This window comes from Nicotiana tabacum, chromosome 15, assembly GCF_000715075.1.
Source record: "Nicotiana tabacum cultivar K326 chromosome 15, ASM71507v2, whole genome shotgun sequence".
NCBI classification, from domain to species: domain Eukaryota; kingdom Viridiplantae; phylum Streptophyta; class Magnoliopsida; order Solanales; family Solanaceae; genus Nicotiana; species Nicotiana tabacum.
Window position 1 is genome coordinate 106,595,697 of NC_134094.1, and position 27,723 is coordinate 106,623,419.

The following is a 27,723-nucleotide window of genomic DNA, read 5'->3' on the forward strand; positions in this document are numbered from 1 at the left end:
TCCAGAAGATTATGTTCATGTGAGAAATGGTTGATCTATCACGTGCCATGCTCACATGCCATGAAGTGCTTTCAACATACAGGTTTCGCGGCGACGAGGTACATTGATAAAGAATATAGTGTTGCTGTATATGTAAACACCGATAGTGAACAGTTGCAGCTAGTGGGTACAGAGAATTATTGGCCGCCGAAACCATTTAAAATGGTGTGTAAGAAGGATTATGTGCGTCACCGGCAAGTGCAAAAAAGAACGTGGATACAGAACCAAATAGATGTTAGTGACACCGTTTATGCACGAAAATATGGTATATGTTCCCAAACAAGACACGATCGCCGTAAATGTCCTTCAGTTGGTTTGGGAAGAGGTGGTAATTCAGCTTCCGGTGGCAGTTCATACAATGCGCCCAATTTTCAAGGATAAACTTAGTGTTTTGTTGTAGTATTTTTGTTGTACTAAATGTCTGTAATGGTGTTGGTTGCTATATTTATGAAATAAAATAAAATTTCCAATATGCTTAAATCTAATTGACATTTGCCATTGACGATTCAATACAACAATTAAAAATAAATTCATGTAATAAATATTAATTTTCATTCGCCATTATCGTCACTGTCTGGCACTATTTTATTGTCATTGTCTTCATCTTCTTCGTCAACATCTTGTACGCATTTGTCCGGATTGAGGGCATCATAATCTAGGCCCCGGTTGACACACATTTCTCGTATTTTATCACTATCATCAATAAGACCACTTGGTTGATTTCTACAATAATATAGAACTCCTACGTCCAATGTTTGCAGTAGTAACTTAGGTAGACCCTCCCACTCGATAACTGTTGGAAATACAGGATACTCATTGTCTCTATGCAATTTTTCATTTTTTATAAATCCCAATATTGATCCTCCGTTCCTAGCAGGTAGTTAAGATCATCTAGTGCATGATGAATGACTAGTACCTTTTCTATCTCCAATATCTCATTCATCAAATGCTGAATCACTTCCGGTTCATCTTTGTGTGTGTTTGTTTGAAGGGTTGCAAATAGTGCTTGTGGTACAACTAGCCCATGCCAATGGCATAGTACTTCATAATCACACCTTTTTGAGTAAAGGGGAACCCATTGTAGTTTTCACCCCAAATTCGCATACCTTCCGGCTTTGTAGAATGCAATTCCCCCTCAATAATGTGCCCTACAACTTTGAGATCAGTGTATATATTGATAGGCTTATTTTCCAAGGGACATAGAATACCATATCACTTGTCATCCACCAAATCAGTATAGCAACCTAGCATGTTTTTTTCAAGGTAGGTATCAATTGTGTTAAGATGTGTTCCATGTGGAACTGTTGAACTACCTTCACCTTTTTGCCTCGTCTTAAATCACTTATTAAATGTTAGTGGCATTTCTGCAATGGATGTTGTAATAGCTCGTGAAATGGCTTTTGAATACTGGAATGTTGGTTCAACTTAAAAAGAAGTAAACTACACGAACCTTGTATGTTAAACATAGCGCATCACCAATATGCGTTATGTGTATTGTCATGTCGACCTGAAAAAGCTGTAGACCTAAAAAAGCTGTGCCAACTTGTACCGTAAAGAATCATTAGCACGCAAAACATAGCGCATCACCAATATGCGTTATGTTTATTGTCATGTCGACTTGAAAAATCTGTAGACCTAAAAAAGTTGCACCAACTTGTACCGTAAAGAATCATTAGCACATCACTAATATACGTTATGTTTATTGTCATGTCGACCTAAAAAAGGTGCACCGATTTGTACCGTAAAGAATCATTAGCACGTGAAACGTAACGCATCAACAATATGTTTTACGTAACTTAAAATCACTCTTAGCTGCCTATAAAAACCCTGCGCATTTTGCATTATCATTTGCGGCGTAACAAAACAAACAAAACGACATTGCATAATTTTTTTAAGTTTGAGCATTACGACATGTCTGGATGCAGTGATGCACCAAGGTGTTACTGTGGAAAACGTGCGATTTTGAATCCATGTTGGTCAAATTGCAATCTAGGATGCAGACGTTGGATGTGTAAACAAGTTGTAAGCTATTATTATTGAAAGTTATGCTGGTTAATAGATTATTTACAACATGTTAATTAATAGTATTTTGTTGACAACCCCATTTGTAGGACGAAAATCAATGTGATTTTGAAGAATAGTATGATGAACCCATTAACCAGGAATACTATAAATCATGTTTGCTAAACATTTGAAATCTGACCGGTGAGTACGAACTCCAGATCTTGCAACTCCAAGAACATCTTGCGGCAGTGAAGGAGAAACTAAAAGAGACAGAAGAAGAAAATAAACGGTTGGAAGAAAAATTTCAGTGGTTGAAGCAAAGAATAATGGGAGATTGTGACTAAACAAACACATGAATGCGTTAAGTATTATTTTTAAATTTTATGTTGTACGTGTCACGTTTTATCTGCAATTTTTAACATTTAAATTTATGTTAATTTGTCTTTTCTTATTTTGTGTTTTAGTTTTAAACTAATAAATAACAAGCAAATAAAAACACATTCGCAAATTATGTAAAACGTCAATAATTTTACTATTAGATATTTAATGTCATTGATAAGTTATGTGCCCTGCTATGTTTTGATGAGCTGAACTTAATGTTAAGAACCAGATGGGAACCTGTTCCAGATCCTCTGAGTGCTCAAAGATCAACAAGTCTCAAGTCTGGGACATACTCCAACTTTCAGAGTCCAAGAAATAATAGAGGGAACAGATCGATATCAGTTCCCTTGCTGACTGTACCAGTCAACTCCCCACAACTGTAAAGTGACTGCAACTGTTCCTCTGCACACACGCAACAGTGCAAACAGTGGAGCAGTCACTTTATGGGGAATGCTCTTAAACCAAACATGCTTACATCATTCGAGTGATGTCACTTATGCAATATTAACATGAAGGAAAGGCAAAACAACATTTGCACACTCCAGAATTCATCAAGCTTTCTCCCAAGTATATTGCCAATCTGCAAGTGACCTTCAAGGCATCAAGAACAAATAGCAACATAACGAAGGACCGGTTTCTAGCATTGAGTCATCATATGTCCTTGGTTGTGTAACACCTTTGTCAAAGCAACTTACTTGTAATTCCTACTTAGCTTAGTTAGAAGCATTGTGTAGGAAACCTTTGTAAATCATAAACCCTTGTGTTTGTGTCTTGGCTAGAGTTAGTCGAGTTATAAATCTTTGTAATAGAGTTATTACAAATAGGCTTGTAATAGAGTTATTACAATTTAGTGAGGGATTAAGAGGTTAATTTCTAGGTTACAATAGGTTGTAATCTAAAGTTTGCTCAGTAGTGAAGTTGAAATCCTACAAGGGTAGGTCGTGGTTTTTAATTTCGTGAGTTGGGAATTTTCCACGTAAAACTTCTTTGTGTCATTTACTTACTGCAGTGTGCGTGTGTTCTGTGGGAACTAATAGAGAACCTGGTTCTCTATATAGTTTGGTGGACCATTAAATTCTATCAGTCATATATATAACTCAAAATACATATCAATGAGTCCCACATCATGTATGCTTTAAAGCATTGGCTGGCCTGAGTCACATACCATCCCACCCGGCTACGCTATCAGGATCATCCTCATCGCGTCGCCTCTTTATCGGAAGATGCGCTATAACATGATTGTCAGTAAGGATGGCCGGCTCAGTAGAAGCGGCCATTGGGGGCACGTATTTATTATCAGTTTTACTACGCTAAAGGGCACTACATAACAATTAAAGGCACAACATAACACTAAAGGGCACTAAACAACAATAAAGTCACATATTATTATACGTACAATACTAAAGTCACATATAACACTAATTATTCAATAAAATAACAATATATAATTTTCATCATTTTTTAGCACACAAATAAACTAATTCGGATAAAAAACCAAAAAATAATTATATCACAAAACGATCACAAAAAACATACAACACAATAAAAACAACTAATTAGTACTTCATATACATGAGTTTTACTAAAATGTGAGTCAGAATATCTCGATTTAGAGTTTTTTGAATTGTGAAAAATTGATGATTTGACCACCGAAACGAGCAATAGAAGAGATCCACTACACGATAACGCCTTGGATCCGGTGTTAGCACGCTATAATACGGAGGGGACACGATTTTTGGGGGACGGGTGGGCTCCAATGGGGATTTTTACTTAAACAATGGAGGGAGGGGGGACCGTTTCAGCACGTTCTGTCGAGGAAGATGGCTGGGCCATTTTTTATATAAGTATAGCACATATATGAGATGGGCTATACGTACCTGTCTTTTCAACTTCAGGTATAGCACATCCCGTATATGAGCTATACTTATATTTTGACCGCCATTTAAATTTGAAATATAGTGCATGTGTTGCATGCGCTATATCTTAACAGACAAACGTGTCGTTAAGATATAGTGCATTCAACACATGCGTTATATATAAATTGGTCATCAGCTGGTTTTTTCACCTATTTTTGTGCTTTAAGTCTAAAAAAACAATACTTTGGTTCCGAACTCCTTCTCGAAAGGAATGCTGACCTTGCTAAGACAGCGATTCGCCCAACTCGCACATTACATGAGCAGAGGCATATCTAAATAATCGAGTCCCACCTATTACAAGGCAGGAAATGGTTCAACTAATTTTTGTGGAGGCATATGAAAATGATTTTGGCTGAATACATTTACCGCTCTTTGAATGTGTCAAACATTTTCACTCAGATACCTAGGCGGAGATCATAACCTATTAAATCAATTGAATAAGATTTGAACCTGTGACCGAAGTAATTTTTGAATCTCCTTTGCCACAACGCTAGAATATTTCCTTATGTCAATATGGTTCAACAGTATGTATATATAACAAAAAAATTAACTTTTGCTGTATTTGCACAATATAATTTCTGGAGAAGGGAATTCAAATGAATTTCCTTGCTTGATTCTACTTTCGCCCCAGAATTGAACCTTCTCCAACCCTCTCCACTGTACATAGCTTTGCCACTGACGATGTTATTGTAATAGTTGATATTCTTTAACTATACTGTTAAGCTTTTGACAGCAGAAATCAAGTAAAGTAACTTGAAAGGTTTATTTTTGTTGATTACGAAAGCTTGCTCAAATATATGAAGTCAGTAATTGACTGTCAATAAAATGTTGCTAAAACTATGCTAAGCAATCTTCCTTTAACTAAAAAGGAAGAACTGAACTTGAAAATAGCTAACAAACTTTCAAAAATAAAAGAAAAAACAGAATCATAAATATCTGCAAGAGAGTCCGCACAATCTGGAGTGTACTCCTCAATTTCTGTAGCACAACTATGCTCCTAATTTTATTGATTGCAACAACACTACAATTATTGAAGCAACTGCAACATATACCTATATATTGATCATAGGGGAATGTTGATGTTTGGCTAAAAATTCTTTTTCTTTGCATGTAATTTGTCTTGCATTATGCTTCGATTTTGTTCACTTTAGTGTGAATATTTTTTACTCGAACTTAATTATGGTGCTTATATATGTAGGAGTCAATCAAAAGTGATTTGGAGATGTTGCGCGCAAATTGAAGCTAAAACGAAAGAATTTAGAGGTAATATGATTTTGACGTCTAGCTTGGAGCCAAAGCCCCTCTCAAAACACCAAAGGCAATAGAGTACAAAAGTGAGAAACTTTGGACGCCCAGCTTGGGGCTAGGCGCCTCCCACTGCGCCTTTGGCAGCCAGAACTTGTGCTCCTCCTCTTCCCTATTCTTCTCCATCATTTTCATATGTGCCGTAGAAAAATTGAAGACTCATTACCTTATTTGTGTTGGTTTGGATTGGGATTGTGGAAGAAACTTGAAAAATACCATATTGTTTGGGTTTTGTTGCACTTAATTTTTAAATAAGTAATTCTATTGATTTTTGAAGGTTCTCATCGAATTTAAACATCGTGTATTATTGGGGTTAATAAGATGTTGGATGTTAAATAAAGTCATCTGGAATTGATCGGACAAATTTGGAATAATTTTGAAGTAACAATTGTGTTGGTGAAATTTCTCAGAAATTCCTTGTGGTCCGCGCGGAATTTATAAAAAGTGATTTCAAAGGTCAACCCAGATCACTAAGTTATAACATAATTTGTATTAAATTCCTTGTGGTTCACCGGGAGTAGCTGTGGCAAGTCCATCCATCAGAAACTTCTAGGGATCCGCAACAATATGACAACAATTTATTCCAAAATTATGGTACAATTATGTGGCAACCCCATCCATTAGAAACTCCTTGTGATCTGCTAGAATTTGTAAACAATAATGTTTTCTAAAGTTATGATACAATTTGTAGTAAACTCCTCATAATTCACCAGGACTAGTTATGACAAGTCCTTACATCAGAAATTCTTGGGGATCCGCCAGAATATGTGAACAATTTGTTCTAAATTACGACACAATTAATACTAAGGTCCTAATGATTTATCGGGACCTTGGGCAAGCCTATCCATTAGAAACTCCTGGTGATCCTGGACACTTTGTATTGAACTCCTAATAACTGTCATAACTTGTGACAAGTCTAGACAAGATAAATCATTCCATATAAATTCAGGCGGAAGGAACACTACATAACAAAGAAGAAAACAACAAAAAATTACTCATGACAAATGGCTTTTAGCATATTCCCACACGCACCATTTATACTAAGCTACCTCTACAAGTGGCTAATTAAACTACTAGTAATAAAAGAAAACTATATGATCACCTCTAAGGAGAAGAGGATTAACTGAAATTTAAAATAGTACGAATGACGTAGAAATAATAGCATCATTAAACATCTAATTTCTTTTTTCTTTTAAACGTCAACATACACAAACTTTTTCTTTTGTTCTTTTGAAAGTCAGCCAAAAACTTCAATACCGCAAAAGTTGGCAGGTTTATTGCGTCAACCGAATTTTCTATACTGTGGCAGTTATAATGCCAACAGAACCGCAGTTTTCAACCTCAGGCCTGATAAGAAAATTCCTGCCATAAATACAACATAACATCCATTACAAACTAATTAAAGGCATGAAATGATGAAATATGAAGAACTAAATAGATAAGAATTCTACTTAATTCTTTACATTAACTGAAACGATTCGACCGATCGTTTTGAGCTTTAGTATTTCATTCGGTGGTTTGAGACTTTGAGTAGCTTCATATTATGTATTATGACTTACGTGTATGGTTGGTTTCAGTTTTCGAGCGGTTCATGATTGATTTGGAAGAATGATTCTCGTTTTAGAAGCTTTAAGTTGGAAGAGTTGACCAAGGTTTGACTTTTGGGTAAACGGACTCGGGTTTTAATTATTCTAATAAGTTTGTATGATGATTTTGGATATGTTCACAAAGTTTGGTTAAATTCAGATGAGTTTTGGATGAGTTTGGGTTGTATGGTGATTGTTTTCGATTTCGACGTCGATTTGAGCATAAATGTTACCATATTAAGCAAACATCCTTTGATTTGTATTTCGACTAAATCATTATATCCGTATCATAATTTTGGAACAATAGCAATTTAAATCATCAAGTTTCGATCTTTTTTTAGATTAATTACGAAATTGCCACTGAATTCGTATTTAAAAATTTGCACTATTTTCAAATATTGAAACCAACATATCTCCTTCATTATAAGGTCAAATAGAGTGATTCAAAAGCCTAATTTGACTGAAAGTTTACGAGAAATCCATTGGAGGCATCAAAAGCGAGTTTTGGTATTATTTGGAACAAGAAACGAGGCAGAATAGCTGGGCATTTTTGGTTATTAATGATTGTTGGAGTTTTCCTCGTCTTGAAAATTTGGGATTGGGAGAATTCAAGGATGTTCTTCAAATTTCTTCCATAGGGTAAGGTTTAAACCATAACCTAAGTATTTTTCTTTGATTCATTCCCTTGGGTTAAGCTTTAATCCATGATTCTAATTGAAAACCAACTTAATTTTTTAAATCAAGACCTAGGGTTATGTCCTAAATTTTAAAAATTAAAAATGAGTTAGAGGCGTTTATTTTAGCCCCGACCCCCTAAATTATGCTTCCTCTATGCTATATTGTGGTTATATAATTTGTCGGGGTGGTTGGTTTTGGTTTCGGATGGGTTTGAGAGTGAAATGGGACACATAGTCTCTAAGTTGGAAGGTTAAGTCGTAGGAGTTGACCGTAGTTTGACTTGTATAAAAATGACTCCGGAATAGAGTTTTGATGGTTCCAATAGCTCCATATGGCGATTTTGGTCTTATGAGCGTGTCCAGATGTTGATGCGGAGGTCTGTAGGTCGTTTTAGCATGTTTTGGCAAAAGTTGGAAAGCTCGAACATTTTGGAAAGTTTGACCGGGAGTTGACTTTATTGATATCTGGGTTGGATCCCGATTCTAGAAGTTGGAATAGGTCCATAATGTCATTTGTGACTTGTGTGCAAAATTTAAAGTCAATCGGAGTTGTTTTGGTATGAATCGGCATTAGTTTTGGAATTCGGAAGTTCATAAGTTCTTAGGCTTGAATCGATGCGCGATTCATGATTCTAGTATTGTTTGATGTGATTTGACGCTTCGAGCGAGTTCATATGATATTTTAGAACTTGTTGGTATGCTTGGTTGAGGTCTCAGGGTCCTCGGGTATAATTCAGACCTTGTTCAGATCATTTAGGAATGGCTGAAGTTATGGTGCCTCTCAGTTCTGGTTTCCTCTTATGCGATCGCGAAAGAGGGGCCGTGATCGCGAAGCTTTTAAGGTCAGTGCATCGCGAATGCGTGAGTGGTGCCGCGTTCACGATGAAGAAAGGGGAGGCCTGGGAGGTGGATTCATTGCTCTACGCGGTCGTAAATTAGTGCACGCGATCGCGTAGCTTTGGAACAGTTTCTTACCGCATTCGCGTATAAGGTTTTTGAGCTGATGGAAATTTTGTTCTTCGCGATTGCGATGTGTAAATCACTGGGAAGCAGACTTAAGTTTCAAAATCAAGGGTTTATTCCATATTTTACATTTTAGACTTAAAAAGCTCGGTTTCAAGCGAAATTTAGAGGGATTTTCAGAGAGATCATTGGGGTAAGGATTCCTAATTCGATTTTGGTTAAATTACTCGAATCTATCATTGTTTTAATCATGTAATTAAGGATTGGAGTTGAAAAAATTGGAGAAAAGTCGTAGAACTTCTTAGACTAAGTTTTTGAGTTTTGAAAGACGAACTGAGGTCGGGTTCCGAGACGCGGGCCCGGAGTGACTTTTTAGGTCAATTTTTCAATTCTTTGCAAAGATCGTAATTTACTTGCTTGAATTAGTTTCCTATAGTTATATCTATAGTGTCAAATTATTTTGGCTAGATTCGAACTGGTCGGAGTTGAAAAATCGAGGAAAAGGCCTTCTAGTTGATTGATTTAGTGTGGTTTGGGGCAAGTGACTTGTCTAACCTTGTGTAGGGAAAATTCTCCTTAGGATTTGGTATTTTTGTGATAATTGTGATATGTGAAAACCGTGTACACAAGGTGACGAGTGTGTACATGGGCTAAATATTAAAATTTCCGATTTCCAGCTATGTATTTTCCAATCATGCTTTAATTGAGTTGCTTTAACATGTCATAGTCATCATAGTTAGTGTAATTTCACATGTCTACTTGTCCTATCTCTTATTTCCTAATTTCTCTATGTAACACCCCGGAAATATTTCGAAGTGTTTTAAGACCATTAAGAAGATTGGCGGGTGCTAATTATATTAATTCGGGTATGAACAAGACTGATAATTTGAATGATATCAATTGATCTTGATAATATATGTATGAGTTGCATTAAGAATGGTTTATGGTCTAAGAAGAGTCCAAAGGCCAAGTCAAGTTTAAAATTATATGATGGGATAAAGATTCAAGTGAGTTCACACAAGACCTAACTTCAAACGAGCATAACTCTTCATTTATGAAGCGTTATGTGGTGTATAACCTATCACATCAAAGCCCTTTGAGTCTTCTTTCCAACGAATCAAACCGTTTATCATTTGGATACTTATACGGCAAGTTATGGCCATTTTACTTGACCTGTGTCATATGCGCGCCCAGATGCGCGACCGCGCATATTTGAGACTTTCTGCCTCAGGTGCGCGGCCAGATGCGTGGCCACTTGCCCAGGTGCGCGGCCGCGCACATAGGAGTCCATTAAATAACTCCAAGGATGGGTAGAGAGAGGGTCTAAGTCATTTCTTCAAGACTAGGGCTTTCTCTCCATCACCCATTCGGCCAAGGCTTCCAATACACACCTAAGGTGAGTTTTTAAGTTTGCTTTTATGATGATTTCTCTTCTCAATCACTAGTTACAACAAGGTTTTGTATTGAATTCCATAGGATTTATTCAAAATCTCAAGAACACCCCAAAAGTTGACTTTCAAGATTTGGTCTTCAAGAGGTAACCTTTCACTCTTAAACCTATAATCATGGATTGCTAGTGAATATATGAGCAAGAAATAAGCATTTGCACTTATTGGATGGTGCTTGGAAGTCATAAATTCTTCAACTAGATTATTTGGTATTGTAGAGATTTTGTAATGAATTAATTAGTAACATTTGGGAGGATGTGAATTCATTGATGATTATAACGATGCTAAGAAGGTAGTTATTGGACAAAGGATGTTGTATTATAGCTTGTTGGTGGGAAAGAGGAATTGTTGGTTGAAGAAAATACCATTACTAGAGGTAGTAAAATGATATGTACTCTAGGTGTTTGATAAAATGCCTAAATGACCAAAAATTTGGAAATTTTCTTACTAATATTGGTCCAATTGAATTATGTTGATGTAGATTGAAGTTGTAAGAGTAGTGAGAGGTTTTAATACCACTAAAGAGCTGAATTAAGAAAGCTCGATTTGTGGCGATCTTATTTTCAAGGGATTTTCAAGGAAATCATCGGGATTTGAGCCGTCCGGAGGCGGCTTCACTCATGAAGATCATTTAAAGACTCGGTTTAGTTTTGCCGAGGTAAGTATCTTGCCTCACCTTGAGTGGGGGAATTACCCCTTAGGCATTGAGTCTTATGTGGAAATTGCGTAATTGAAAACCATGTACGCGAGGTGACGAGTACGTACTTGGTTTATATGTGCAAATTATATCGGTTGAAATTCGTAGACGCCCTTATGTATTAAATTAGAAAATTGTTGGAACTTAGTAAATCCTTGAATTGTCACGCCTTATCCTAGCTTACTGAATTTGTTTTTATATGATGATTTGGTGTGATTGCCACCTTGATATTTATGTGAATCCCGTATTTTTTTTGTTGAGTTGATATTTTCTGTAGATAATTTTATTATGGATTATTCTTTTCAAATAATTTATCAAATAATTTTAAAATGAGGCATTAATCTATTTGCCAAAATTTTGGATTAAAGAAGGTGTTGTTCCTTGATGAATTACTTTCCAGTTCATGTTGTTGAAATTGGTATTGAGTTATAAAGGCCATAAATCATTCTGAGACAAAGTGTTAAATTGTGAAATATTATTTAGTTGAGTTGTTCACTCCCGAATATTTTGTTAAGATTTTGTGTGCATATTATGGTCGAGCCATGGGCTCCTTATTGTGGAAAACAATATAGTGTTGATTTCTATGACAAGTTATAATATTTGAACACTTGATGTGAAATTTTTGATATGTTGTAATACTTGAGCACTTGAGGTGCAACTTGTGATAAGTTTTGATATTTGAACACTTGATGTGCAATTTATAATATGTTTTGATATTTGAGCACTTGATGTGCAATTTATAATATGTTGTGATATTTGAGCATTTGAGGTACAAGTTGTGTTATGCTGTGATAATCGGGCACTCGGAGTGACTTTTTAGGCCAATTTTTCAATTCTTTGCAAAGATCATAATTTCCTTGTTTGAATTAGTTTCCTATAGTTATATCTATAGTATAAATTATTTTGGCTAGATTCGAACCGGTCGGAGTTGAAAAATCGAGGGAAAGGCCTTCTAGTTGATTGATTTAGCGTGGTTTGGGGCAAGTGACTTGTCTAACCTTGTGTGGGAGAAATTCTCCTTAGGATTTGGTATTGTTGTGATAATTGTGTTATGTGAAAACTGGGTACACAAGGTGACGAGTGTGTACATGGGCTAAATGTTAAAATTTCTGGTTTCCAGCTATGTAGTTTCCAATCATGCTTTAATTGAGTTACTTTAACATGTCATAGTCATCATAATTAGTGTAATTTTACATGCCTACTTGTCCTATCTTTTATTTCCTAATTGCTCTATGTAACACCCCTGAAATATTTCGAAGTGTTTTAAGACCATTAAGAAGATTGGCGGGTGCTAATTATATTAATTCGGGTATGAACAAGACTGATAATTTGAATGATATCAATTGATCTTGATAATATATGTATGAGGTGTATTAAGAATGGTTTATGGTCTAAGAAGAGTCCAAAGGCCAAGTCAAGTTTAAAATTATATGATGGGATAAAGTTTCAAGTGAGTTCGCACAAGACCTAACTTCAAACGAGCATAACTCTCCATTTATGAAGGGTTATGTGGTGTATAACCTATCAAATCAAACCGTTTGTCATTTGGATACATATACAACAAGTTATGGCCATTTTACTGGACCTATGTCATATGCGCGCCCAGATGCGCGGCCGCCTATATTTGAGACTTTCTGCCTCAGGTGCGCGGCCGCGCACGTAAGAGCCCATTAAATAACTTCAAGGACGGGTAGAGAGAGGGGCTAAGTCATTTCTTCAAGACTAGGGCTTTCTCTCCATCACCCATCCGGCCAAGGTTTCCAATACACACCTAAGGTGAGTTTTTAAGTATTTTTTCTGATGATTTCACCTCTCAATCACTAGTTACAACAAGGTTTTGTATTGGATTCCATAGGATTTATTCAAAATCTCAAGAACACCCCAAAAGTTGACTTTCAAGATTTGGTCTTCAAGAGGTAACCTTCCGCTCTTAAACCTATAATCATGGATTGCTAGTGAATATATGAGCAAGAAATAAGCATTTGCACTTATTGGATGGTGCTTGAAAGCCATAAATTCTTCAACTAGATTATTTGGTGTTGTAGAGATTTTGTAATGAATTAATTAGTAACAATTGGGTGGATGTGAGTTCATTGATGATTATAACGATGCTAAGAAGGTAGTTATTGGACAAAGGATATTGTATTATATCTTGTTGGTGGGAATGAGGAATTGTTGGTTGAAGAAAACACCATTACTAGAGGTAGTAAAATGATATGTACTCTAGGTGTTTGATAAAATGTCTAAATGACCAAAAATCTGGAAATTTGTTTTCTAATATTGGTCCAATTGAATTATGTTGATGTAGATTGAAGTTGTAAGAGTAGTGGGAGGTTTTAATACCACTAAAGAGCTGAATTAAGAAAGCTCGATTTGTGGCGATCTTATTTTCAAGGGATTTTCAAGGAAATCATCGGGATTTGAGCCGTCCGGAGGCGGCTTCACTCATGAAGATCATTGAAAGACTCGGTTTAGTTTCGCCGAGGTAAGTATCTTGCCTCACCTTGAGTGGGGGAATTACCCCTTTGGCATTGAGTCTTATGTGAAAATTGCGTAACTGAAAACCATGTACGCGAGGTGACGAGTACGTACTTGGTTTATATGTGCAAATTATATCGGTTGAAATTCGTAGACGCCCTTATGTATTAAATTAGAAAATTGTTGGAACTTAGTAAATCCTTGAATTGTCATGCCTTATCCTTGCTTACTGAATTTGTTTTTATATGATGATTTGGTGTGATTGCCACCTTGATATTTATGTGAATCCCGTATTTTTTTGTTGAGCTGATATTTTCTGTAGATAATTTCATTATGGATTATTCATTTCAAATAATTTATCAAATAATTTTAAAATGAGGCATTAATCTATTTGCCAAAATTTTGGATTAAAGAAGGTGTTGTTCCTTGATGAATTACTTTCCAGTTCATGTTGTTGAAATTGGTATTGAGTTATAAATGCCATAAATCATACTGAGGCAAAGTGTTAAATTGTGAAATATTATTTAGTTGAGTTGTTCACTCCCAAATATTTTGTTAAGATTTTGTGTGCACATTATGGTCGAGCCATGGGCTCCTTATTGTGGAAAATAATGTAGTGTTGATTTCTATGACAAGTTATAATATTTGACCACTTGATGTGAAATTTTTTATATGTTGTAATATTTGAGCACTTGAGGTGCAACTTGTGATATGTTTTGATATTTGAGCACTTGAGGATCAACTTGTGACATGTTTTGATATTTGAGCACTTGATGTGCAATTTATAATATGTTGTGATATTTGAGCACTTGAGGTGCAAGTTGTGTTATGCTGTGATAATCGGGCACTTGAGGTGTGCATTGTGATATATTGTGATATTGATACGCATACGGTGGTATAAGGTATGAGTATTTAAACGCATGATGTGATATAAGGGGGTTTGATATGTGTGGTTAGCAGGGGAAATTACTAGAAGCCATGCAGTGTGATAAGGGTGGCTAAAACGCGAGATGCTATTTCAGGAAAATGATTTTTAAAGAATAATATGTGAAGGTTCCCGCAGTGATATAAGGAAAGATTGTGAATTTATTTATAATTTGGGACTACGGGGCGGTATCAGAGCTCTAGGTTCATAGGTTCTATGAGTCACGAATGAGTTTAGTAGAGTCTTGCGGATCGGTACGGAGACGTCTGTACTTATCTTCGAGAGGCTACAGAGCTAGTAGGAAAAATCTCCACTTCTTTCATTCTTTATCGTGCGACATTTATTTAGCTTGAAACATATATCTTATGTTCTTTTGCATCTACTCGTGTATGATATTGTGCACTCGGTATCAACTATGCGCCAACGGTTGGTGATACTATAGAGGGGTTATAAGGGAGGCAGGGTTGCTCAACCATTGTTACCACGTGTCGTCCAGATCGAGGATGCTGAAGTATTGAGAGATCATTCAGTTGTGCACATAGGGGTGCAGTAGGTTCTGATACCTGGTTGATAAGTACGATCTTAAGAAGATTTAATTAGTTGCCTAATCGTCACAATCGTGGTAGGGTCACGAGGTGGATGTAGATCTGAAGATAGTTGGTGGTATTAGAGACTATGTGTTTCATATGATATTTCTATTTAGCGAAGGGTACATACTAGCAGCCAAGACACTGGAGGAAGCGAGTTTAACTGTCACGAGGATGACATGCGCCAAATAAATGGGTTGAGGTATCTTATGACCGGTGTCATACGAGCGATGAAGGTTTGTATTGTGGATCATCGAAATGTGTCTTATGGCTTCGCGCCAAGTGAGGGGAGTCCACTATCAACGATCAGATTGTAGAGTCATGTGTTATATCAATTTTTGCCTAAGATGTATTTATGTGGTATTGAAAAGTTCTCTGAAACTTGTATATGATTAAGAGCTGAGATTTGTATGGGATGATGTTAGGACTTGCAGTATTCCCCCATCATTAATAATTCTACATTTCAGTATCAGCGGGGTTATGAAAACAATTTCAGAATACTCAGGGTGCTATAGTAAATTGTTTTAATGCACCACCGGTACGAGATTCCTATAATGGTTATTCCAATTATCTGGCATAGACTCAGTATGAGCATCCAAACCTGCAGAGGGTTTGTTATCAGTGTGGTGATACTACGTATTTCATGAGAGATTGTCCCAGACTTGGGAGAGGCAGATTTCATCAGAATACTCGGGCTACAAGCTCTATTCCAGTTACTACCCCACATGTACATTCAGTTAGAGATGGAGGACAGGCGGGTAGAGGGCGCACTAGAGGGGGAGGCCCAGCCCGTTGATATATTTGATATGGTGTGGCTGAGGCCACTACACCATATGGTGTCGTTACAGGTATGATCTTGATTTGTTATAAAAAGATATTTTTCCTTAATTTGATTCGGTTCTGAATATTGAGGCGAGTCCTCTTATTATGCTCCGCTTATGGGTGAGCTTCGTAATTTTGTGACCCACTTATATGTTTATCTACTTAAGACTAACACAGTGTGTTAATATGGGAAATTAGACCTTATGAAATCTGAAGGAAATAGGCCAAACTTTGAGTAGGATGTTTCCCTATTATTGTCCTTCATGTATTTGGTGTTTCATGTGTCTATGTTGAAGAAAGTAGTTGGAGACCCGACACTCATTGTTTCGGTTGAGACTATTGAGGTTAATGAGAAATTGACTTATGAAGAGATTCAAGTTTCTAATATTGATCGGCAAGTCCGAAAGTTGAGAAATGCAGAAATTGCCTCCATGAAAGTGTTATGGCAAAACCAACAGGTTGAAGAGGCCACTTGGGAAGCCGTGTAAGAAATGAAGAAGAAGTACCCTTTTTTGTTTGAATAGTCATGTATTTATAAAGTTGTGTTCTACGAAAATGCTAAAAGTTACCTTCTATGAATTATGTATCAACCGTATAGCTGATGTTAAATGTGTTCCTCTTTGGTAGTATACTAATCGTGAGGCCACGATTGGAATTGTCTTAATGTTATGTTGCGTCGTTGGTTCATGTATATGTTGTTAGGACTGGTTTTGGTGATTCTCTGGCAGGTGGTTAGTCCCATTTGCAGAGGACACTCTGCCGAAATTTCTGAAAAATTTGGGAGTTAGCCAAATTTTGGGGCCTTAAGGAAGTTGAAATGTTGGAAGAATATCTAAGATCTATATGAAGTCAAGAATGATTAAAGATGATGGTTAAGGTGAAAGGAGTATAATATTGTTCATAATAATGATTTGTAAAACATTCGAGGACGAATGTTCTTAAGTGGGGGAGAATGTAACACCCCGGAAAAATTTTGAAGTGTTTTAAGACCATTAAGAAGATTGGCGGGTGCTAATTATATTAATTCGGGTATGTACAAGACTGATAATTTGAATAATAACAATTGATCTTGATAATATATGTATGAGGTGCATTAAGAATGGTTTATTGTCTAAGAAGAGCCCAAAGGCTAAGTCAAGTTTAAAATTATATGATGGGATAAAGTTTCAAGTGAGTTCGCACAAGAGCTAATTTCATACGAGCATAACTCTCAATTTATGAAAGTTTATGTGGTGTATAACCTATCAAATCAAAGCCCTTTGAGTTTAGTTTCCAACGCATCGAACCGTTCATCATTTGGATAAGTACCCAGAACGTTATGGCCATTTTACTGGACATGTATCATATGCGCGCCCAGATGCGTGGCCGCACATATTTGAGACTTTCTGCCTCAGGTGCGCGGCCGGATGCGCGGCCAGTTGCCCAGGTGCGCGGCCGCGCACGTAGGAGCCCATTAAATAACTCCAAGGACGGTTAGAGAGAGGGGCTAAGTCATTTCTTCAAGATTAGGGCTTTCTCTCCATCACCCATCCGGCCAAGGCTTCCAATACACACCTAAGGTGAGTTTTTAAGTGTGTTTTTATGATGATTTCACTTCTCAATCACTAGTTACAACAAGGTTTTGTATTAGATTCCATAGGATTTCTTCAAAATCTCAAGAACACCCCAAAAGTTGACTTTTAAGATTTGGTCTTCAAGAGGTAATCTTTCACTCTTAAACCTATAATCATGGATTGTTAGTGAATATATGAGTAATAAATAAGCATTTGCACTTATTGGATTGTGCTTGGAAGCCATAAATACTTCAACTAGATTATTTGGTGTTGTAGAGATTTTGTAACGAATTAATTAGTAACAATTGGGTGGATGTGAGTTCATTGATGATTATAACGATGCTAAGAAGGTAGTTATTGGACAAAGGATGTTGTATTATATCTTGATGGTGGGAATGAGGAATTGTTGGTTGAAGAAAACACCATTACTAGATGTAGTAAAATACTATGTACTCTAGGTGTTTGATAAAATGCCTAAATGACCAAAAATCTAGAAATTTGTTTACTAATATTGGTCCAATTGAATTATGTTGATGTAGATTGAAGTTGTAAGAGTAGTGGGAGGTTTTAATACCACTAAAGAGCTGAATTAAGAAAGCTCGATTTGTGGCGATCTTATTTTCAAGGGATTTTCAAGGAAATCATCGGGATTTGAGCCGTCCGGAGGCGGCTTCACTCATGAAGATCATTTAAAGACTCGGTTTAGTTTTGCCGAGGTAAGTATCTTGCCTCACCTTGAGTGGGGGAATTACCCCTTAGGCGTTGAGTCTTATGTGGAAATTGCGTAATTAAAAACCATGTACGCGAGGTGACGAGTACGTACTTGGTTTATATCTGCAAATTATATCGGTTGAAATTCGTAGACGCTCTTATGTATTAAATTAGAAAATTGTTGGACCTTAGTAAATCCTTGAATTGTCACGCCTTATCCTTGTTTACTGAATTTGTTTTTATATGATTATTTGGTGTGATTGCCACCTTCATATTTATGTGAATCCCGTATTTTTTTTGTTGAGTTGATATTTTATGTAGAAATTTCATTATGGATTATTCTTTTCAAATAATTTATCAAATAATTTTAAAATGAGGCATTAATCTAATTGCCAAAATTTTGGATTAAAGAAGGTGTTGTTCCTTGATGAATTACTTTCCAGTTCATGTTGTTGAAATTGGTATTGAGTTATAAAGGCCATAAATCATACTGAGGCAAAGTGATAAATTATGCAATTTTATTTTGTTGAGTTGTTCGCTCCCGAATATTTTGTTAAGATTTTGTGTGCACATTATGGTCGAGACATGGGCTCCTTATTGTGGAAAATAATGTCGTGTTCATTTCTATGACAAGTTATAATATTTGAACACTTGATGTGAAATTTTTGATATGTTGTAATATTTGAGCACTTGAGGTGCAACTTGTGATATGTTTTGATATTTGAGCACTTGAGGTGCAACTTGTGACATGTTTTGATATTTGAGCACTTGATGTGCAATTTATAATATGTTTTGATATTTGAGAACTTGATGTGCAATTTATAATATGTTGTGATATTTGAGCACTTGAGGTGCAAGTTTTGTTATGCTGTGATAATCGGGCACTTGAGGTGCGAATTATGATATATTGTGATATTGATTCGCGTGCGGTAGTATAAGGTATGGGTGTTGAAACGCATATGGTGAGATAAGGGGGCTTGACACGCGTGGCTAGTAGGGGGAACTACTAGAAGCCATGCGATGTGATAAGGGTGGCTAAAACGCAGGATGCTATTTCGGAAAAAATGATTTTTAAAGAATAATATGTGAAGGCTCCCGCGGTGATATAAGGAAAGATTGTGAATTTATTTATAATTTGGGACTACGAGGAGGTACCTAGGGAGTGCCTTTTTGTTGAAATTTATTTATGATTTGGGACGACGAGGTGGTACCTTGGGAGTGCCCTTTGTTGATATTTTTCTATGGCTGCACTTGCTTTTGGTTATTTTATTTTTCTATAATTTGTAAATTCTTGTATTTTTCGTGATGTATTATTTGACTTAATATTTAATGTTTTGAATTTCTTGTTGTATTGTGTTGACCTTGACTTTTTCATACGAGACTTTGAGGATTTGTATTTCTGGGTTATACTTGTTTTTGATGATTGAGTTGTTTTAAATAAAAGAATATTTCTAGTATGTTTTAATTTAATAAATTTTATATCCAAATCAGTAGCTTATCTGATGCTTTATTTTAATTGAAATATCATTTTTCTTCACTCAAACGATTTCTAAAATAAACTTATTTCTTTGTTAATTTCTTACTTGATTTAAAGATTTCAACCTTACTTTATTAAAAACAAATTGATATACGAATCTTATATACATTGATATTTTGTTACGTGAGTTGTCCGTGCGGTTATGAAAATAATATGGGCATGAGGTGCCAGGGAAAATATGATGATTTTATTATTGACACGTGAGTTGTTCGTGTGGTTGTGATAGAAATATGGGCACGAGGTACCGTGGAAAATATGAAAGTGGGTTGAGACCCGTAATTTGTATGATTGTGAAATGAGGTGTCACATGGTGACTTTTACTTGAAAATATATTTATTTGAAAGAAGTATATTCGAAAGATATTTATTTAAAAGAAGTATATTCGAAAGATATTTATCTTAAAGAATAATATGTGAAGGATTTATAGTTGAAGGACTTGATTAATTGATTGTACTTGTGTTCCTTATTCGTATGAGCAATAATTCTGATGTTCTTGTTGCCTTGTTGTTATATCACTGGTTTATTTTGTTGTTATCATTGCTAGTTGTTTTCCAGTACTATTGTATACTGCTATATTGCATAGGTTATGACTAGTGAGTGTCTTGACTGTACCTCGTCACTACTCCACTGAGGTTAGTCTTGATACTTACTGGGTACCGACTGTGGTGTACCCATACTACACTTCTGCACATTTTTGTGCAGAGCTGGGTATTGGAGATATCGAACTCGGGCAGAGTTAGCGTGTTGATCTCAAGGATTCAAGGTAGAGCTTCTTGGTCGTCATAGTCCCTTGGAGTCTTTCCATTTTATTGTACTGTCAACTCTTATTCGAACAGTATTGTATATTCGATCTTTGAGATCATTGCATGTATTTAGTTAGAGTTCGTGACTCAGTATTACTAGTCTTGGGAAGGTGTTATAATTATTTCCGTTGTTGGTTTCTATTATAACAAAATGACGTGAATTGTAATTGTAATCGGCTTACCTAGTCTTAGAGACTAAGTGCCATCTCGACGCCTGTGGTGGGATTTCGGGTCGTGACAAATTGTTATCATAGCTCTAGGTTCATAGGTTCTACGAGTCACGAACGAGTTTAGTAGAGTCTTGCGGATCGGTACGGAGACGTCTGTACTTATCTTCGAGAGGCTACAGATCTAGTAGGAAAAATCTCCACATCTTTCATTCCTTATCGTGCGACATTTATTTAGCTTGAAAAATATATCTTATGTTCTTTTGCATCCACTCGTGTATGATATTGCGCACTCGGCATCAACTATGCGCCAACGGTTTGTGATACTACAAAGGGGTTATAAGGGAGCCAAGGTTGCTCAACCATTGTTACAACGTGTCGTCCAGATCGAGGATGCATAAGTATTGTGAGATCATTCAGTTGTGCACATGGGGGTGCAGCAGGTTCTGATACCTGGTTGATAAGTACGATCTTAAAAAGGTTTAATTATTTGTCTAATCGTCACAATTGTGGTAGGGTCACGAGGTGGATGTAGATCTGAAGATAGTTGGTGGTATTAGAAACTATGTGTCACGACCCAAAATCCTACAAGTCGTGATGGCACCTAACTCAACCTGCTAGGTAATCCAACTTTCAACTATCCAATTCCAATAATAATTATTAAAGCAATTTAAATAAATAAAGATCTTAATCTTATACATTCTCCAAGAACTGGTAGTACAAATCATGAGCTTCTAAGAATAGAATTTACAAAGCTGACATGAAGTAAATACATCTTCTATTTGCAAAGTACATAAACAGAGTTTTTATAGTCTAAGGCTACCATGAACAAGAGGCAGCTACCATAAGAACTCAGGTACATCTTCAAATCTGGCAACCATCGAGCACAACAATAACAACAGCCAACATCTGCATGCAATGTGCAAAAGTGTAGTATCAGTACAACCGACCCCATGTACTGAGTAAGTAACAAAACTAACCTTAGGTTGAAAGCAGTGACGAGCTTTTACCAAGGTCGGGTCCAAAAACCAGTAGTCCACAATAGTCCATAACCACGTAAAGAAAATAATACAAGAAGTAACTCAGAGATAAAATGCTCAGCTAAATCATGATTTCAAAAATAATAATTCTTCCTTTCAAGTACATCAGTGAAAACCCAAATCGTTTACCGAAGTTGTCAAAAATATAAATAAGTTTGGAAACAATAATTTTCCCGAAATCCTTTCAATAATAAATAAGATAGTTCATTTTCTTTCCAGGTAACCAGTGTAAAACAAATGCATCACTATGCCCACCTGTCAACATGTATGAGAAATCATGAATGATGCGATACTGTACAACATGAGAAAAATACATCTCTATGCCTGTATGTCATGTGTGCATGTCAATGCGATGCAACTCAGTGATAAAATCATATGCATACTCTCAGAGTATCATTTTACTCAGTCCTCCAAGTCACTCAGTCCTCACAGTCACTCAGTCCTCCTAATCACTCGGCACTCGCACTCGGTACTCGGCACTCGCACTCAGTAGATACCTGTGCTCACTGGGGGTGTGTACAGACTTCGGAGGGGCTCCTTCAGCCCAAGCGCTATAATCTACACGGACAACTCATGTGCTATAATAATATCTGGATCCACACGGACAACTCACGTGCTATAATAATATCTGGATACGCACGGCCAACTCACGTGCAATAGTATAATACAATATGGTCTGTTGTGGCGTACAGCCCGATCCCATAATTATCCTCACAATCAGGCCATCGGCTCACTCAGTCATCAACCTCTCCAGTCTCTCTCTCATGGGCTCACAATGTCATGAAAATAGCCCAAAAATGATGATATGATGTATCAATAATAACAACAGAGACTGAGATATGATATGTAATGACATGAATATGACTGAGTATGAATTTTCATTTTAAACCAAATAATTCATAGCAATATGACCTCTGTGGGTCCCAATAATACTGGCACATAGCCTTAACATGATTTTTTATTTTTTTAATATGCGTTTCAGCTCAATTTCTTTAACACATAAAACCGCATGGAAAATGCCAAGATTATTTAACTACAAAAATTCCACAGAAATAATTATGTCACAATTTCTATAGTGCACGCCCACACGCTCATCACCTAGCATGTGCGTCAACTCCCAACAATTCACAAAATACATATATTCAGGGTTTATTCCCTCAGCTCCAATATTAGAAGAGTTACTTACCTCGAACAAGCCAAATCCAATGCCGAGCAAGCTAAGCAATGCTCCAAAAATTCCATTCTGCGCGTATCAACTTCCAAACGGCTCGAATCTAGTCACAATTAATTTGATTCAGCCCACAAAAATTATAGGAATTTAATTCCATATCAAAATACTAATATTTTCCAAAAATCCAAAATTACACCCCAAAAATCACCCATGAGGCCCACGTCTTAGAATCTGACGAAACTCACAAAATATGATAACCCATTCAATTACAAGTTCAACCATACTAATTTCACTCAAATCCGACTCCGAATCGGTATTAAAAACTCAAAAAATTCGTTTTGTGACATTAAAGAAATTTCCTTCTATTTCTCTTGAAGATTCGATAATCTTACACAAAAAATGAAGATTAATTCATGAAATATAAACACAAGGGAGTCAAGAACACTTACCCCAAGTTGTGTGGAAACAATCCTCTCCAAAATCGCCCAAACCGAGCTCCAAAATGTCCAAAATGAGAAAAATCTCGGAAACCCTCGTTTTTAACACTGCCCAGGTATTTCCACACATGCGGTGCCTGGGATCCCACCTGCGCATCTGCTTTTGCGGAAAAATTGCGCGTCTGCGGACACAACCAGCCTTCCAAAACCTCGCATCTGCGGCGCCCTTCTCGCATCTGCGGGCTCGCAGATGCGCATTACCTTTCGCACCTGCGACCTCGCAGATGCGAGCAATTTTCTCACACCTGCGAGCACTGCCCAGTTCCACTCTTTGCCGCTTCTGCGACTGATTGCGCGTACATGCTGCTTCGCACATGCGATCAAAAGTTTCGCATGTGCGATCACACCAGTAAGCAGCAGTTCTAGCATTTCCTTAAGTCCGAATTTGATCCGTTAACCATCCGAAACTCACCTGAGGCCCCCGGGACCTCAACCAAATACACCAACAAGTCCCATAACATAATACGGACCTACTCGAGGCCTCAAATCACATCAAACAACATCAAAACGACGAATCATACCCCAATTCAAAATCTATAAACTTTAAAACTTCAACTTCCACAACCGATGCCGAAACCTATCAAATTACGTCTGATTGACCTCAAATTTTGCGCAAGACACATTTCACATTACGGACCTATCCCAATTTCCAGAATCGTATTCCGACCCCGATATCAAAAAGTCAACCCCCCGGCCAAACTTCCCAAAAAATTCAACTTTCGGCATTTCAAGCCTAATTCTACTACAGACCTCCAAAAACATTTTCGGACACGTTCCAAAGTCCAAAATCACTATACGGAGCTACTGGAATCATCAGAATTAAATTTCGAGGTCGTTTACACATAAGTGAATATTCGGTCAACTTTTCCAACTTAAGTTTTTAATTATGAGACTAAGTGTCTCATTTCACTCTGAAATCCTTCCGGACCCAAACCAACTAACCCGATAAGTCATAAATCAATTGTAAGGTATAAATTGAGCAGTAAATGGGGAAACGAGGTTGAAATGCTCAAAACGACTGGCCGGGTCGTTACATTCTCCCCCACTTAAACATACGTTCGTTCTCGAATGTGCCAAGAGTTGTTTCCAAGCAATCAAATCACTGTTCCATCTTACCACACACGTACCCGAGGGTGAACCCACATCACCCTATTTCATATAGGCTTGACAACACAATATAACTGAAATTATTGATTTAACTTTAGCCCATAAACCTTGGAATTTAATTTCCAACCTTTAGAATTTCTTTCAAGACACGAATCTTACATTTACGCATTGTATGAATTCGAACAATATGCATCGAGCTATAACTATAACCACGGATATAATCAACTAACATATTACACAACTCGCATGCTCGTAGAACCATTTCTGATTACCAGTAACTACTCAAAACCAACCAAGTACTAGTATAAAACCCATATCGAACCAAACCTCATCCCAAAACCTTCGTACGCTGTTGATAATAAAAGAAACAGGCGAAGTGTCATGACCACTTACCAGATCAATAAGTCACGGAGCTCTTTCGCCCCAACTAGAACTATAATTGCTTTCTGCGCCGACTTTCAATATCATCATTCTGAACATACCGTAATCGAACTTGATAGTACCCATTCTAGGTCCAATGACCTTATATTACTAAACACAACTATTCCACGGACATGCCGCACCAATATAACTCAGAGCAACAACCCATGCCATCCGTGCACCAATACACAACAATTCAAATGTACTCAGTCATGAAAAATGACTCAAATGAGAGAACTGCCCCGCAAGATTAACAAGTACCGCCACAACGAAATGCTGAAAATTCATCATACACCGTAGAACCATCACCCGATTCTAACACAAGGTTCATACCTTAACATAACTCCGCTGCAATGTGTGACCCCATCCAAACATTGGTCCATATTATATATCCCAAGCCAGCCTGCTCAAAATTAATAACCACGGAGAGGCAAATGACACACTGCCACACAAACCCTGAAAGAACATAACCAATAAATCACAACTCCTCGTAGCATAAAGGAGTAACTCACAGATCATCTCAGAACACGAATAAGCTCAACATCAACCGAATGACACATCCCTCAACAAATAGCAGTATGGAGCCAACCATTCCGGCTCGGTGTAGAATACACATCTTAATTGGGCCTACCAATGGACCCCCAAATCAACTCTAGTCACCCATAAATAGACAAATAACCCTCTGAAAATTCACTGCAACTGATTCATAATACATCCTATCATTTGACTAGCTTCAGCCATGACTTCACAGTCCGCAACCATGAACAATCTGCTCCTGAAAATCCTAAATTCCAAATTTATAGGACACATGAATCATCATAACTAATCATAATTCTAGCCTTTGAATGACTAACACATCTTTCATGCACGATCATTTCACAAAAAATACTCCCATAATTCTTTTGTGCCACAGAGCAATAATTTGAATATCTGCAGTCTATCAACCATGTGAGTACCGCAATATTAATTATACATCCGTAAGTCAAAATACCATGCGCCTTCTGAAATCCGCCCTATTCTCATAAAACACCAAGTATTAATTGTGTTCATCTATTTATTTGGAACCGCCCATGTTGTCCAACATTCGTTACCTTCTCTTCAAGACTGTACTGCCACCTTGTACATGAAAATCTAGCTTTCGCACAACACATAACATCTATCTTGCCATCATGTGAAAAGAACAAGAATCTTATTATCAACTTTGAGTCACCAATAATTTACGTTCATTTTTAGTTAGAAACCTTTCTCTTGCTTCTTTCCAAGAGGAAATCACAATACACAACACGTTCTCCACACCGGTAAAAACCACCAAGAATACTTTGGAATTCATTTGCATGTAACCAAGCCATCAGGACCGAATCTCTCTAACTCAACCAAGCCACGCAGGTCACCAAACCCAAGAATATTGCCACCAAAACATCTGTAAAGTCTCACCACGTCGTAATTACCCAAAGGATCGATCCTACCATTACCATACTAGTCCAGTCTACTGCTCAGTTATCCTATTTCTCCAAGTCCCTTCCGAATTTGCCTTCAAATTGATACTTCTCCTAGCTAAAACACCACGACCTTTAACCACAACTCACCCCACAAACCTAGCATAGAACCACAATGCCCTACGGCCCATAAACAATTGTATTCTTCTTAAGCACCTTCAAAAATACCACGACTGTAACACTCACTCTGAGAATACCTTATGCGAATTTGAAATTGTTCTTCTTACCTTCCTTATACTAAAATGTAGAATCCACAGTCATACAGAACTTCCGCAAGTCCAGGCACCACCAAACGCAAATCTCAGATTTGACTATACACAAGTCCGGAGAAATTCTCAATTGCTATATATAAACCTCGAACCTATTGGAACTTTATTAAGAGTCACCCCCTTTTTTCAAATCCAAATTACACCGCCCAAATGGGCCAACAGACACGTGCTCCAATAGCACAACAACACTAAAAGAATTAACTCTACTTTTTAATACCACTGATCAATTTCATACTCTGTGGGCACTACATCATTCACGAATAACAATTCACTCATCCCATAATTTTCATATACTCATAAGTGCAATATAACCTGTAACCATGAATTTCTTTATTCGAGTCATTTTCGAACTCCACCTCTACGAGTCATCACTGATTCCCAAGTATACTTCAGACCCAAACAAAATTTTGATACATACCCATGAATTGATTTGTCCATAGCAGACTCCCCCACTTGGCTCAAAGCCGTAGATTAAAACACTTCATAACTCATAATACTCATACTCTATTACTGTCATGATGCCACAGTCAGTTCAACGAAACCTCTTCTCAAACTCATGCAACGCCAACCATAAAAATACCCTAAATCATCCGCTAAACTCGCAATCATTCTCTTGACACTCAAGTCAACTTTCTCAGCCAGATTCAAATTCAAATCTCCACCCATACGCCCCGTCGGCAGAAAAGAAACTCTCCACTCACATCATAAGGAATACACCTACGTAGATTACTCCGCATGGGATAACTCACCTGCTTAGCCTCAAACTGGTATCTTGTTATACCCTTTCGCAGTCACAATTACTATGCAATTACTTAGTTTATCTGAGTCCAAACGCATTAACCAGACATGAGAGTTTAATTTGTCCCAAAATTTAAACACGTGAAAGATCTTTCAAAACATTCCTACTCGAGACTGCATGTCACACCAAAATGAAAATCAAGTACCCAATGGCCTTTCCTTTACATTTCACGGAAACACTTCTCGTCACATTCAAATCGGCTTAACACATCCCGCGGTTACGTCATACTCATCACAAGGCCATTCCACCGCTCATCGAGCCACAAATTCCACTCGTAGGGACATTACTAGACATATGAGTCCAAATGTATAAGTTACAACTGAAG